The sequence below is a fragment of the Periophthalmus magnuspinnatus genome, chromosome 20 (assembly GCF_009829125.3).
Source record: "Periophthalmus magnuspinnatus isolate fPerMag1 chromosome 20, fPerMag1.2.pri, whole genome shotgun sequence".
NCBI classification, from domain to species: Eukaryota; Metazoa; Chordata; class Actinopteri; order Gobiiformes; family Gobiidae; genus Periophthalmus; species Periophthalmus magnuspinnatus.
Window position 1 is genome coordinate 25,643,195 of NC_047145.1, and position 17,385 is coordinate 25,660,579.

Consider the following 17,385-nt stretch of genomic DNA (forward strand, 5'->3'; position numbering starts at 1 on the left):
GGGAGTTGATGTTAACTTCCCTCTGACCTGGCATCCTGGCTTCCCCATTTGTGTTGTACCTTGTCAATCTCAAGTTGTGATAGCAGTTGACGTTTGTGGATCTTGGAACACTGAACAGTGTCAAAGTAACCATTTTTCCCACATCCTGTTCACATAACCCCTCTGACTCGTGTCGCTGGAGTAGTAGTACACCAACAGAGCCTTGTCCAACAGAGTCTTGTCCAACAGAGCCTTGTCCAACAAAGTAGTCCAACAGAGCCTTGTTCTCCCATCTCGCCCATTTCCATCTGTTCTCCCTGTGTCTGGGTGGGTTTCCTATGGTCTCTCCCATAAACCCAAAACATGTACAATAGGTCAAATCCTCCAGCTAAGGCAGTCCTCCTGATCATATAGAAAAAAACATGATGTTAAACAATACACAACTTCACAAACCTGATACCATGTGTTTCATTAGCAGGATGTACGCTGATTGTGTTGTGATAGCTCTATAAAGGGGGAATGATCTAGTGTGAGGATCTAAATATGTGTGTTAGTGGTTAATACCCCATAGAAATCTAAGTGTTTGACACCATTTCCATGGCAACAGAGTGACCTCCACGTCCATCCCTCTGGGGCAGTCTAACACTCTCTCCTCTCTCTTTCTCCTTTTCTCTCTTCTCCCTTTCTCTCTCTTCTTCTATTCTACTAGTTGTAGTGTACAGTTTTGTATCAGTTTTTTGTATATTTATGGAGAACTGTAGTGTGGGAGCATTGGTGATGTAAGCTTGTGGGTGGAGCTTTGTACAGAATCTTACAGCTAGAGCCCAGGAAAGATTGCTAGATTACTTAAACATGCACGGATGACACAAAAAAACTCTTCAGACATATTTTTGGTGAGGGAACAACATTATAACATGGACCTAAACCAGCTGGACGCTCAGATTGTTTGGAGAGGCTCTTCTGTCTCTCTGCTCCAAAATCCTCCTATGGCTCCAAGAGACAGGACCCAAGATAACAACCCTGAAACACTGCAAAAATCATTTCACGTCTTCCTTTCTGCAACCTTCTTTCTGACAGTTTCTAGGTTTCATTTAGAAGGAAGGAGAATAAATTAAAATGCCAAAGAGAAATTTGGCAAAACAAGATCAGATTTAAACATGACACCAAGCTCTCGGCCATGCAAATTCTGACACACTGTTCAATATTATGCACTGCACAGAGAGATGAGGAGTCTAACCCACAACTTCATCCCACTCGTCTTACATAGCTTGTTTACCAGATTTAGCTGCAGGTCAGTGATTTTGCTGCTAATGTTAAAAGCGGTAAAACATGTTTTTAGTTTCACATAGATTGTCCTCTCCGGGCTCCTGTAGAAAAGTTAATGGCTTCGGTGAAGTAGTTAATTATAGCAGTAAAAGCCTGGATAATGTACCCCTGAACAACAGCACTGGCAGAGTGGTTGTCCTGTCTCCTCCCTCTCACCAGGAGGTTGTGGGGTAGGCTCCTGATCTCTCTAAGTGGAGTGTGCATGTTCTCCCTATGTTACTGTGGCAGAGTGGTTAGTTGAGCTGAACAATTTGGGAGAAAATAAAATTCCACCTTTTTCTGACAAGCATTGTAATTGTGATTAAATTTGAGATTTATTTTTTAATGAAAAGCAAAGTTTACTTCGACTAAGCACATACAGAAGAATTAAGACTGAAATACTAGAATTTAGAAATACTAGAATACCTACCAAAACTAGATACTCGTTTGAGCAGGTATCAATACTAAAAAAGTCCCATTGACAGAAATGAACCTTTGAATATGTTTATAATGATGTCTCTCTGTTTCACAAGTATAAGACACATCAACTAGTCTACACCCATGGACCACTATGAACCTACTGAACTAAACAAGGACTAAACCAGGACTAAACCAGAACTAAACCAGGACTAAACCAGGACTAAACCAGAACTAAACCAGGACTAAACCAGAACTAAATCAGGACTAAACCAGGACTAAACCATGACTAAACCAGAACTAAACCATGACTAAACCAGGACTAAACCAGAACTAAACCATGACTAAACCAGGACTAAACCAGAACTAAACCAGGACTAAACCAGAACTAAACCAGAACTAAACCAGGACTAAACCAGGACTAAACCAAAACTAAACCAGAACCATGGACTACTGTGAACCTACTTGACTAAACCAGAACTAAACCAGGACTAAACCAGAACTAAACCAGGACTAAACCAGAACTAAACCAGGACTAAACCAGGACTAAACCAGGATCATGGACCACTATGAACCTACTGGACACTAGGGAATTACACACATATATGACACATGGGAAGAGAAAAGAAAGTACTACCATTTACTGTGGAAAATCACAGTATATTGTTTAAAAAAAGAGTGTTTATTATCATCGTGAAATCAGAATTGGTATCGAGTATCAAGTCTATTTCTTTATATTGAAATGGAGTTTGAAATTTTAGTATTGTGACAACATTAATATGATCTAACAAACTAATGCAAAAATCACATTTCAGAGAGTGTTTGTGCAGATCTGAACTCCAGGGTTAGCAGCCTCTCCTCAGCGGGAGTGCATGGACAGTACGGCTACAATAATTATGTACTTTGGCTCCACTGCAGCCGCTACACTGGACCAATGTTCCATCATTTCCACCAATAATTCTTATAATAATTACTTTAATTGTTGGGGTTAGGCCAGAGGAAATGGGCTTCTGTGGCTGTGTGCTGTTGTTTTTTTGGTTAGCTTTAGGTTATCGCTGCGAGTCAAAGAGGGATTAACCTTCGACCTGTGCATTAAGTAGGACAAGATGTTCTATTGTTGTAATAAATGAATCATGTTTTCTGGTCTCTTTTTATGCATACATTTACATAATACAGGGCTATATATGCAGAGACTCAAATACATTTTACTGAAAAGAACAGCAAAAATACTTTTCAACACAAAATGGTGATTTAAACATGGACCTATCGTGCTTATGTCTCTCTAAAGTTATAATCTATGATGCCCCTGGGTCATTGTGTTATAATTTGCACATTTTAAATCACAATATTGAGATTGTTGTAAACATTCAGCCGCTCTGGTGGACCACACTCTGCACGTCACACTGGCGAGGAGCGGATACTTTTTTTAAAAATTTGTGAGTATCACTGATCAAGAAAATAAAACAGGAGAACAAAGTACATCACAGTGGGCGTGTCGCAGTGGGCGTGTACGTCACAGTGTGTGTGTCACAGTATGTCACAGGGGCGTGTCACTGTGGGCGTGTCACAGTGGGCATGTACATCACAGTGGGCATGTACATCACAGTGGGTGTGTACGTCACAGTGGGTGTGTACATCACAGTGGGTGTGTACGTCACAGTGGGTGTGTACATCACAGTGGGTGTGTACGTCACAGTGGGCGTGTACATCACAGTGGGCGTTCACAGTGGGCGCGTACGTCACTGTGGGAGTGTATGTCACAGTGGGTGTGTCACAGTGGGCATTTACCAGTGGAGGTGAAAATGAGGGTTGATCAGAGCAATGATGTCTTGAACACAGTAGATTAAAGATTACTCTGAATTAGCGCTGAAAAGTCCATTTTATAGGCCTGCTTTAAAACCATGTGGTCATACATGTTCTGATATGTTTCAAGAAATGTTTGTCTAAATGATTGCTAATGCCCAGCAAAAATGAGCAGCACATGTTTACTGTCCATTTTCTGGTTAAGCTTCCTTCGCTTGGTTTTCTCCATGAGGATGTTCAAGCTTTGTCTGGAATGTTCCACAGTATAACACAAACAGGTGACATCCCCAGGGCCATGTTTACAGGTTAGATCTGGGGAGAGGCGACCCAGCTTACAGTAAGATGGTTTTACAAGAGATTTTTGGGCAATAGAACCACCTGTAATTAGATATAAAGGCACAATAGATATGTTTAATGCCATAATATTCCATTCACAGCAATGCATGTTTCTCTCACTCTGTAAAACTCACTCTGTAAAACTGCAGTGCTTGGGCTTAATACACTCTTCAGTCGTACGATGTGTGAGAATGTAAGAATGAAACTGTTAGCAAACTTGAAATAAATAAATAGATGTTGCACTTGTCCTTCACTTCACACAAAAGGCGTTTTCTATTTCTGTCTCCATGGTTACCAGGGGAAACAGCTGCCTTGTTACTTGTTAATTGCTCTATCTGAAGAATTTGAAATTAGTTATATGGGTCTGTGTGAGGAGGAGTGGTCCATGGTCCTGGTTTTAAGCTCATACAATTTCAGCCTCACTCTACAAAGTGTCCTTGCTCAGGACACAGTGATAGTAAACAAAGGTTGCAGCAGAGGTGTGTAGAACTTAATTACATTTACTCAAGTTACTTTTTACTTTAAAGACATTGTATTTCTCAGTAGTTGCTTTCAGACCCCATATTTGAGTAATATATAGTACACTGTCACAGTACCCTTACTTCGGTAATATATTGTACAATGGAACTATGCTCTTACTCCAGTAATATATTGTACAGTAAAAGTTTTGTAATCCCTCTGTATGTTCTATTGCAAAAGAAAATGTAATTCTTTTGAGCATTCCTCCAGAGGCTTCTTCATGACAGGGTTCTGTGAGTCAGTGTCCCGGGTGTGTGAAGAGGAGCACAGTCAGTCTCCCAGGTCTGTGCGGGGAGGAGCACAGTCAGTGTCCCGGGTCTGTGCGGGGAGGAGCACAGTCAGTGTCCCGGGTGTGTGAGGAGGAGCACAGTCAGTGTCCCGGGTCTGTGCGGGGAGGAGCACAGTCAGTGTCCCGGGTGTGTGAAGAGGAGCACAGTCAGTGTCCTGGGTCTGTGCAGGGAGGAGCACACCCGACCCCTCTTCACTCGCTTTATCCAAACTATTGCCCAGTTGACAAAATTGCAAACTCTTTTCCAAAAGTTTTATGTTGGTGATATGAAATGATTTGAACATTTGTGTGTCTTCATTTAGTTTGGTTCATTTTTGTGTCTGTTTGAAAATACCACATTCTCTTCAATGTTTCATGTTTTCTCCTTAAATTACATTAAACTCAAAATATAAACCAGATTTTATGTCCCGACAGTTACTCTTTAAGTTACTCTCACCTGAGTAATAGTTTCACTAAATGCCACTACTACTGCTACTACTACTGCTACTTCTACTGCTGTTACCACTTCTACCACTACCACTACTACACTACTACTACTACTACTACTACTACTACTATGACTACTACTGCTACTACTACTACTACTACTACTGCTACTACTGCTACTACTGTTACTACTGCGACTACTGTTACTACTGTTACTACTGCTACTACCGCTACTACTGCTACTATTGCTGCTACTACTACTTCTTTTACTGATGCTATTACTGCTACTACCAGGCCTGTCTCCAGATATTTGGGGGCCCGAAGCAAGAAACCTCATATGGGCCTCCCTCTAATATACATGAAAAGGTTCAAGTTCTGGGTCCTTAACACCCTGGGGCCTGGGACCACATGCCCTTTTATGTGACATATGTAGAAGTACTTCCATAACTGTTACCTAGTAACCATAATGTAAACAAAGGCCAAAACATTTGTTTGTTGTGATTAGACTGACTCACTTTTATTTTGTTGCCAGTTTGTGTCTAAACTTTGCATTTTGGATGAAGTTTTCCATGGTCATGAGGATTCTTTTTGGGAACTCACCATTGCTTCATGTATTTTTAATAAATTATGTACTGCTTACCCCCCAAAAAAGTTGCCACCAAAAAAAGGTCACACACTAATATTTGGTTGTTCCGCCTTTACCTTTGATTACGGCACACATTCGCTGTGGCATTGTTTTGATTTTGCTTCTGCAATGTCACAAGATTTATTTCCATCCAGTGTTGCATTAATTTTTCACCAAGACGTTGCATTGATGATGGTCAAGTCTGACACTGTACAAAGTCTTCTCCAGCACATCCCAAAGATTCTCAATGGGGTTAAGGTCTGGACTCTGTGGTGGACAATCCATGTGTGAACATGATGTCTCATGCTCCTGAACCACTCTGTCACAATTTGAGCCTGATGAATCCTTGCATTGTCATCTTGGAATTTGCCCCGTGTCATCAGGGAAGAAAAAATCCATTGATGGAATAACCTGGTCATTCAGTATATTCAGGTGTCAGCTGACCTCATTCTTGGAGGCTATTGTTGAACCTAGACCTGACCAACTGCAGGAGGCTCAGACCTATGTGCTTAGTTTAAACCAGGTGGAGACTTTTTTTTTTTGGCCAGGCAATGTATTTTACATAGCTCTTTTCCACCTTTGAGGCACTCAAAGCACTTTCACACCCCAGTGCACATGGACACTGGAGCGAAGTGGGCTAAATGTCTTGCCCAAGGACACAACGACAGCATTCATCTGTGGGAGCTGGAATCACACCCTCAAACTGTGGATCAGTGGATCTGATCGTTCTAACAATGATGTTTATGTTGAGAGCGTGATTTGAACCGCCAACCTTCAGATCAGTGGGCAAACACTCCAACTGAGAAAAACAGGGGGACAGAGACAGGGGGACAGAGGGGGTGTGGTTGGAGGTTGGTGCTTTGTGCAGATATCAGCTCTGCTCTCAGCTCCACCTGTGTGAGGAGACGATAATGAGGCTTGTTAGAGAAAGCTAATTAATGATGTTCGAGGAGGTGTGTGATACTGCACGCTTCAGTGGAGAAATGTACCAGTATGAAAGGCCAAAGGTGCTTAAAAATATTAGTATGTTTACATTATGGTTGCTAGGAAACAGTTACAGCATTACCACTGCATATGTCACATCTGCTGCCCACGTCCAAACAGTACAAATATTCACTTCATAAGAATTTCACAACAAGGCAAAACTTTGAGTCAGATGTAATGTTGTTAACTGTGTTTTAGTGAAGTGATTACAGTTGTCCCTCGTTATATCGTGGTTTACCTTTCGTGGTCTCACTGTTTTGCGGTTTATTTCAGTGCAATTTTCCATGCTCTTACAGCGTATGAATGTGCATTGTGTTCTGCGTCCTGATTGGTTAAGGGTCTGTAGACCATTGTCCATCAGTCTCCTCCGTGCCGTGTCTCCTGTACAGTACAGAATGTGTTCAGACAAATTTACATAAATGTTGGATCGCAGTGTGACTCTGAAGTGCTGTATGTTTGCTGTAAGTTTTCAAAACACACAATTTCGATCAATTTGCAGGTTCGTTTGCAGGTTTTACAGCTGCAAAACACATAATAATTGTTAAAATAAAGCAGACTATTTCACAGATTTCGCCTGTTGCGGGTTATTTTTAGAACGTAACGCCTGCAAAAAACTAGGGACCACTGTGTATCTAACCTCATATGCATGCTCAATACGCTCACTTATGTTTGTTGCTGTTGCCGTGTTTGTTTAGAGTTTATTTGGGAGCTTCACCTTTGGCTCCGCCCAGTAAAGTAACGGTTAGATCTGAAATACACACACACACACACACCCCCACACACACACACATACATACATACATCTGAAATGATACGACAAATGTCCACGCTGTCAGAGGCAGATTATGAGCCTTGTTTCAACTTAAATCGCCGTCGCTCGTGTTCTCCATCTGCTCTGGGAACATCTTGAGCCTTGGTTACACTCACCGCGCCTCAAAGCCAGGGTCAAAGTGCAGACGTAAAAGTCACCCGCCCTCCTCCTCTCCTCCTCCTCCTCTCCTCTCCTCTCCTCCTCTCCCCCTTTCCCCTGTTCTCCTCTCCTTCTCTCCTCCTCTCCTCCTGCTCCTCTCCCCCTTTCCCCTGTTCTCCTCTCCTCCTTCCTCTCCTTCTCTCCTCCTCTCCTTCTCTCCTCTCCTCTCCTCCCCTCCTTTGCTCTCCTCTGCTCTCCTCCTCTCCTCTCCTCCTCTCCTCTCCTCCTTACCTCTGTTCCGGTTCACTCGCTCTAAATGTCACAGTGCCCTGGTTTAATCTCGCTGCTGTGTTCTAGTTTAAATAGGTCAGTACTGTGTTCTTGTTTAAGTGGCTAAAAGCAGCAACAGGGTGGAGGAGAGGAGGGAGTTTTGTTTTTGCTAAGTTTTTTTTCTTTTCTTTTTGATGCCAGAAAAACATACGTCCACAGTAACAATAAGCTGGTCCCACAATCCAAACATTCAAACATTTCAACAGAATTCTTGTACAAAGCTCTTGGGTGCATAACACATTTGTAACATTTTGAATATTTTTAAGTTGTGATTTTAAAGGTGCACTGTGTAACTTTTCTGATGGTGGATAACTGCTGCTCTCCATGGAGATGTTATCGCTTTGTCTGAAATGCTCACAATAAGGTATTAAACATTAAGATGTTCATCAATTGCTAAACCCTATAGTTAAAATACCTAAAAAAAACCCCAACATTCTTAGTGTGTGTGTGTGTGTGTGTGTGGGGGGGTTGCCTCTCCACAGACCTGACCTTTAACTTGGCTACGTTCCTCAGTCCTTTAAGTATGCTGTGATTAAATCCCTTTTGAAAAAACCTAACCTAAATCCTGATGAACTAGCCAACTACAGACCTATCTCTAATCTTCCCTTCCTCTCAAAAATTCTAGAACGAGTGGTGGTGAAACAGCTCTGTCGCCACCTGCAGGACAATAATATATTTGAAAAATTTCAATCTGGATTCAGAGCTCACCACAGCACAGAGACTGCACTGCTTAAAGTAACAAATGATTTACTACTAGCTCCTGATAACAGGCTGGCTTCAGTCCTGGTCCTACTGGACCTCAGTGCAGCGTTTGACACCATTGATCACAACATTCTACTGCAGAGGTTAGAATGTGACATTGGAATCAGAGGGGCCGCCCTCAAATGGTTTAAATCCTATCTATCAGATAGTGTCGTAACGGTGCGGGTTGGACCAAAAGATGCAGACCAGAGCAGTTTTAACAGTGTTTATTTACAATAGTGATAGTTCACAGGCGGGCACGGGAACCGGGGAACGGGAAGCGGGCCAGGCGGGTGCGGTGCAGGTAGAGGCGGGCAGGACAGGACCAGGACGGGGATAGGAGCGGGTGCGGTACCAGGGCAGGCGGAGCAGACGAAGACCAGAGCGGGGAGCGGGTGACAAACCAGAGACCAGGACAGGACAGGAGACGAGACGAGCAGGAGACGAGACGAGCCGGAGACGAGACGAGCAGGAGACGAGACGAGCAGGAGACGAGACGAGCAGGAGACGAGACGAGCAGGAGGCGATACCAGGACTGGAACGTGGCGGCAGGAGCTGGGCGAGTGGAGGCAGGAATCTGGAGGGTGAATAAATCCAAATGAGCGTGTGCAGGAAAGTACCATATAACAAAGCAAGCTAGAGACATTCACGTTTTACACGTGGACGGTCTGGCACCGAGTGTAGACTGCCAAGCCTTCTTGTACTCAGCAGCAGGTGGTGGTGATTAGGCTGATGCGCCCCAGGTGCGCACGGGAGGAGTCAGGCACTCCGCCCAGCTCCAGACACACAGGTAGGGGAGGGGGAGAGAGCACGGGAGGACAGGGAAAACAGACATCATGACAGATAGGTACCAGTTTGTTAGTATAAACCAGAGCACCTCTTCCTGTTCTAAAATAGCCTGTGGTGTTCCACAAGGATCTGTGCTTGGTCCAATCCTATTTACTCTGTATATGTTGCCATTGGGTAACATTATCAGAAAACATGGCATTAATTTTCACTGCTATGCTGATGACACTCAGCTGTACTTATCAATGAAACCAAATCAGACTGATCAAATAGATAAACTCAGTGCCTGTGTGAAGGACATCAAAACCTGGATGACCTTGAATTACCTGCTCTTAAATCCTGAAAAAACAGAGGTCATTGTCGTTGGTCCCAAAGGTCAAAGAGATTCTCTGTCGGACCAGATAATCTCACTCGACAATGTGAGTATAGCCCTACTGTAAAAAATCTTGGAGTCCTATTTGATCAAAATCTCTCATTCACAGCCCATATAAACCTAGCTTGTAAAACCGCATACTTTCACCTGTGAAATATAACTAAAATTAGAAATATTTTACCTAAAAACGATGCTGAAAAACTCATCCATGCATTTGTTACTTCCAGACTTGATTACTGTAATTCTCTGCTCGCCGCCTGCCCCAAAAGTACTATAAAGTACTATAAGGAGCCTCCAGTTGGTCCAAAATGCAGCGGCCAGAGTCCTAACAGGAACTAAAAGAAGAGACCACATCAGTCCTGTACTAAAATATCTGCACTGGCTTCCTGTTGTTAGGCGTGTTCTATCAAAATGACGACTGGATTCGATCAGTTCAAATCTCAAAAGTTTATTCCCCTGACAGTTACAATCTAATACAGTACCCGGGGTCAAAATGATCTATCCCTCGTTTGTGCAGCAGGCGGTCTGTCTGTTTTTCCCTGGCCCCAAAGAATAAAATGTAACATGTAACATGAATATGCAAATATTGTGATGAGTAGGTTGACGTCTTGGTTCCTCCTTCCAGCCTCGTTCACTTCTCCGGGCAGCACCGGTTTGTTTTTCGGCCTTGGGTCTCGTCCGGCCGCCTTATCTCTGTGAAAGGAGTTTCTACAAAGAACCGGCTGCCCCCCATAACTCACATCTTGCAATGCCTCCTTTAATATGGGAGTATTATACTGAGTGAATAGTTTCGGTGTTAGTACATATTGTTCAAACTTTAGCATGAACATGGTGCCCATTAGATGACCTTAAAAAGAGTGCAACATTCAAAGGATACATGAATTCAGTATACACATAGTGGTTACATGACAATATTCAAAACGTCTATGATTTCAGTGTCAAAAGGTATATATGTAGATGTGATGCACCTAAGAAGCTTTATTCAATCAATATGCATTCAATAATTTTGATATATGTATTTGTAATGCAACTCAGAAGCTTTATTATTTGTTATACCCTTCACTGTCGAGCTTAGAATCAAATTCAAAGTCCTCCTCCTGACATACAAAGCCCTAAACGGTATGGCCCCATCCTATCTGCAAGATGCTATTGTCCTGTACCAGCCAAACAGAGCACTCCGCTCTCAGAATGCAGGACTATTAGTGGTTCCTAGAGTGTCCAAAAGTACAGTGGGAGGGAGAGCATTCAGTTACCAAGCTCCTGTGCTATGGAATCAACTCCCTGCTGATGTTAAACAGGCCCCCACAGTCTCTGTATTTAAGACCAGGCTTAAAACCTTCCTCTTCGGTATAGCTTATGACCAGGTTACTTAGTGAGGGAGTTAGGGAGTGACATTAAAACCCGGGATAAGACAGGCTGCAGTAGGAGATAACAAGCTGGGGGAAGTATGGCAACCTGAGCACTATCCTCTGCTTCCTCCTATTTTCTCATCAGCAATGCTATTCACATGTTGTCCCCCGTCCCACTCCCCCTGTGGAGTGTAACTCTTTCAGATGCCCCGATGACAGCTGGACCCTCTCCTCCTCCCCGCCTGGCCCTCCTCCACCCCCCTCCCTCTCCTCCTCGCCTGGCTCTCATCCTCCTCGTCCGGCTCTCCTCCTCCTCGCCTGGCCGATTTTTCTTGTTTTGTCTGATTTTTCCTGTTGTTTGATTTTCCTGTTTGTTTTTGTGTGTAGGCAGCACAGTGGCTGGGTGGGTTTCCTCCGGGTACTCCGGTTTCCCCCATCAACCAAAACATGAACGCCCTTCAAGACAACTGTTGTTGTGATTTTGGGCGTTACAAAAATAAAATTAACTGAATTGAATTGAACTTGGATTAGTGTCTCAATGGAGAGATATACATTACATTAAAGGACATGTACCTGATTTTTTCTCCCATGTATTTGATCAAAAGTTTACATATAGATGAATTTAACCTTTATTTAACCAGGAAAGCACTCGCTGAGATCCACTTTTTCAAGAGGGACCTGAGTAAGAAGTCAGCGCCACACGTCAAGAGCATTTACAAAGGAACAATACATAGAACAAACTGTTCAAATCTGAATGAAAGCGCAAGAAAACACAAGGAATGTGAAAAAGATAAGTATCATTTGAGTAAAAACAGGAGGAGGAGGACAAATAAAACAGATCTATGTCAAGAAGAGCCTCGTAAGCAAAAAAAAAAAAAGCACCAAAAGCATTCAGTGGATGTGTTTTCTTACTGTTAATGAGGCTCATGGGGCTTTGGTGAAGAGTCGTATCACTCACAGTGTAAGAATGGACGCTTCTGATGTAAGTGTCAAAGAGGACCAAGAGACTGAAACATAAAGGCAGAAGGGTTTAATAAGTTCCACACAGGTCAAGATCTCAGTCTGTCACTGTGTCTCTGTGTTGTCTTTCTCCCTCCCTTCTGTGTCCTTGTCTGGAGCTGGTTGGAGACTCTGACACCACCTCAGTGTATCCTCCGTGGTATATTGGCTCAGTATAGTTTTTGTGTGTATGATCTCTGTACTTAGCTGTTTTTTTGCTCATTTTTCGCCAGATCCTTGGAACTACCCTGCACCTCTGCCTCCAACCCAGCTCTACATGACCAGTACGAACACCCCAGCCTCTGACCTACAATCGGCTTGAAGACATCAGCTTGTGTTATTTACCTCAGCGTTAGTAAATCCAGACACCAGTTTGATGTAGAGCTGTACTGCTAGAAAATTAGGGTAGATTTGTTCCAAAAAGTTTGAACGCGTAAATGTTGATTTGTACACTGGCAAATAAAAAAAATTAAAAATTACACTTACAGATTTTGTTTTACGTTTGGGAACAAATATACCTTCATAGAAAATACCTTACACCAGTCATGAGTGGGACGGCTACATCCAGTCAGCAGCCTCCAAGAGCAATGACTGCAATGACTGCAATCAATTTGGAGGTGCAGTGGTCCCTTGTTTATCACGGTGTTACATTCTAAAAATAACCCGCAATAGGCAAAATCCGTGAAGTAGTCAACTTTATTTTATACAATTAGTCTATATGTTTTACAGCTGTAAAACCTCTCACCACACACTTTATACACTTTTCTCAGACAGACATTAACATCTTCTCACATTTCTCTCTTGTTTAAAGACTCTCAAAGTTCAAACCTTCGTATATTATATCCCTCTTCGTCGATGATCTCTTTAAATGTGTTGTTCACGTGCCTCTGCTCCAGCAGTATCTGCAGGGGCACCTCTCAGTGCAGAGAAACACTTTTAAGTCCAAAGCATTTCTGAAATTTGTTGTTGCAGAAAGTTTCCTCGACATTGTGGGTTTTGTCGGGGAGAAAACTTGCAAACATACAGCACTTCAGAGTCACACTGTGATCCAACATTTATGTGAATTTGGCTGAACATATCCTGTCTGTACAGGAGACACGGTACAGAGGAGACTGATGGACAATGGTCTACAGTCCCTTAGCCAATCAGGACACAGAACATAATGCACGTTCATACACTGTTAAAAAAAAGCATGTAAAATTGCATTGAAATAATCCACGAAACAGCGAGACCACAAAAAGTGAACCGCGATATTGCGAGGGACCACTGTATGCGCAGCTCTTGAGGTCAAAATACTGTCTCGATCTAATTTTAAAGCATTTATTGTCCCATAATCAGGAAGTTCATGTTTGCATTATATTTGTTGTTAGCTTTACTGTCACAGTAAAACTCCGCTCTGATCACTGAGAGTTCATAAAAGTGCTTATAAACTCATCATGGTGAATAATTGATGACCAGGCTGTAAGAAGTAACACTGCAAACTGTTGAAAATGAACTAGTTCAGTTTTTCACGTTTTTAAGACAGTACAGAGAGGTACATTTTCCTAGGCTCCAGTCTCTGCAAATTTCGAAATAGAATTATAATCACAGTGTTTATAAAGTGCTATGAGATGCCAAGTCACAAACACAATCCTGAACCAAAGCTAAAAATGGAAATGTTTTTTTGAATTAACATGATGGTACAGAGAGCAGAGAGGGTCAAATAAGCCACAGCAGTTTTCCTCCCGCTGTAGAATAAATCTGTTTTATAATTTCAGACACAACATGATCTGCAGTCATTGGTCTGTCTTGCTTCGAGGTGTTTTCCGAGCAGCAGACTCTGTGACCTTTAAAAGAAACAGGATTCTGAGAAAATCAGAAGATCGAAACAAATGAGGCTCATTGCTAAGAAGATAATAACTATAATGCTGATTTATTCTTAATGACAGAAACTGAACATGATGGTCATGTTGTTTTTTGTTATAATTCAGTGTTTTGATTATCCAGATGATTATCCAATCAGAAACCAGAATGAGCCTCACATGACTCTCTCATTTGTGTTGCCAGGTTCAAAGGTGAAATCCAGTTGGTTTAAATCTAAAATGCCTCTCTCTGATCTGAATGGTCCTAAACCCCAGCACCTGCAGCCAATCATGAGTCAGTGCTAGTGCAGCCTCTGCAGCTCAGTGAGTGACTCTGGATGTTCTTTCACATGAGGCCTGTCCATAAACTGACAATGACACACACCTGTATGTGTCTCTGCAGGTCAAGACTCAGGTGGGACTGTAGGACTTAAAGTAGTAAGAAGCAGGATACATACAGCTCTTTTAAACAATTGGATCTGTTTATATACACTCACCTGAAGGATTATTAGGAACACCATACTAATACAGTGTTTGACCCCCTTTCACCTTCAGAACTGCCTTAATTCTACGTGGCATTCAACAAGGTGCTGATTCATTCTTTAGAAATGTTGGCCCATATTGAGGAGCATCTTGCAGTTGATGGAGATTTGTGGGATGCACATCCAGGGCACGAAGCTCCCGTTCCACCACATCCCAAAGATGCTCTATCGGGTTGAGATCTGGTGACTGTGGGGGCCATTGTAGTACAGTGAACTCATTGTCATGTTCAAGAAACCAATTTGAAATGATTGGAGCTTTATGACATGGTGTATTATCCTGCTGGAAGTAGCCATCAGAGGATGGGTACATGGTGGTCATGAAGGGATGGACATGGTCAGAAACAATGTTCAGGTAGCCCGTGGCATTTAAACGATGCCCAGTTGGCACTAAGGGACCTAAAGTGTGCCAAGAAAACATCCCCCACACCATTACACCACCACCACCAGCCTGCACAGTGGTAACAAGGCATGATGGATCCATGCTCTCATTCTGTTTACGCCAAATTCTGACTCTAGCATTTGAATGTCTCAACAGAAATCGAGACTCATCAGACCAGGCAACATTTTTCCAGTCTTCAACTGTCCAATTTTGGTGAGCTTGTGCAAATTGTAGCCTCTTTTTCCTATTTGTAGTGGAGATGAGTGGTACCTGGTGGGGTCTTCTGCTGTTGTAGCCCATCCGCCTCAAGGTTGTGCGTGTTGTGGCTTCATAAATGCTTTGCTGCATTCCTCGGTTGTGATGAGGAATGCAGTCAACGTTTCTCTTCTATCAGCTTGAATCACTCGGCCCATTCTCCTCTGACCTCTAGCATCAACAAGGCATTTTCGCCCACAGGACTGCTGCATACTGGATGTTTTTCCCTTTTCACACCATTCTTTGTAAACCCAAGAAATGGTTGTGCGTGAAAATCCCAGTAACTGAGCAGATTGTGCGTGTGTGTATGTATGTGTGTGTATCTGTGCATATGCATGTGTATGCATGTGTGTGTATGTGTGTATGTATTTGTGTGTGTATGCATGGGTGTGCATGTGTGTGCACAAGTGTGTGTGTGTGTGATGAAAAAGTGATGGACTGGAACACCAGACCAGCTCTATACTCGCCATCGGGCCAAACAGCAGTGCAGAGTATCCGGCCTTGTTCAGACTCCCTGGGAGGGGTAGTGTATAAGAAGAGTGTGTTCCAATTACAGGGGAATCACACTCCTCAACTTTCCCAGTAAGGTCTAATCCAGGGTACTGGAGAAGAGATCCTCGGATTCAGGAGGAGCAGTGTGGTTTTCGTCCCGTCGTGGAACACTGAACCAGCTCTATACTCTCCATCGGGTCCTCAAGGGTTCATGGGAGTTTCCCAACAAGTCCACATGTGCTTTGTGGATCTGGAGAAGGCATTCGGCCGTGTCCCTTGTGGTGTCCTTTGGGGGGTGCTCTGGGAGTATGGGGACCGGGGCTCTTTGCTAAGGGCTGTCCGGTCACTGTATGACCGGAGCAGGAGCTGTGTTTGCATTGCCGGCAGTAAGTCAGCGGAGCATGTTGGAATCCACCAGGGCTGCCCTTTGTCACCGGTTCTGTTCATTATATTTATGACCTATGGTCATGAGCTCTGGGTAAGGACCGAAAGGACGAGAGCACGGATACAAGTGGTCGAAGTGGGCTTCCTCTGTAGGGTGGCTGAGCGCTCCCTTAGAGATAGTCACACAGGAGGAGCTCGGAGTAGAGCCACTGCTCCTACATGTCGAGAGGAACCAGCTGACGTGGCTGGGGCATCTGCTCAGGAAGCCTCCTAGACGCCTCCATAGGGAGGGACTGTGTCTCTCGTCTGGCCTGGGAACACCTTGGGGTCCCACCTGAGGAGCTGGAGGATTTGTCTGGGGTGAGGGAAGTCTGGGAGTCGCTGCTTATACTGCTGTCCCCACGACCCAGTCCTGGATAAGAAGAAGAAAATGGATGGATGGTGTGTATGTGTGTGTGTATGTAGGGGTGTGCGTGTATGTGTGTGTGTGCATGGGGGTGTGTGTGTGTGTGTATGGGTGTGGGGGTGTGTGTGTGTGTGTACGTATGCGATAGAGAGAGGACAGAGAGAGAGAGATCACACTATAGAGAGAGAGAGAGAGCTCATAAAGCTCATAAAGTCTCATTAACAGCAAATACGTGTAGTCCTGCTCTTCTTCCCACTTCTGTCATTCACACTGTGTTTTAGACTTCTCATTCTGAAAAGAGTCTGACACCCACCCTACACCCACAGAGACCTACACCCACACAGCCCTACACTCACAGAGACCTACACCCACAGAGACCTACACCCACACAGCCCTACTCTCACAGTGACCTACACCCAGACAGCCCTACACCCACAGAGACCTACACCCATACAGCCCTACACTCACAGAGACCTATAACCACACAGCAATATACTCACAGAGACCTACACCCAGACAGCCCTACACCCACAGAGACGTACACCCACACAGTCGTACACCCACAGAGACCTACACCCATACAGCCCTACACCCACACAGATCTACAACCACACAGCCCTACACCCATAGGGACTTACACCCACACACCCCTACACCCATTCAGTCCCCTTGGAACTACAGGCCTAAGGCTAGAAACTACATACTGCACTAGAAAAGTTACATACGGCAGCATTATGTTTGTTTTTTCTCTTTCTGTCTTCTGTAGAATCACAGATGATAAAATAACCATTCATAACCATTGAGGTTGTACTGTAGACTTCCAGCCGTGTTTTTCGACCTCCTGTGGATATTATTTGACCAAATTTGAAAATGTTTGTGACTGATCAGATGTGACCGTCACCATGGAAACTGCAC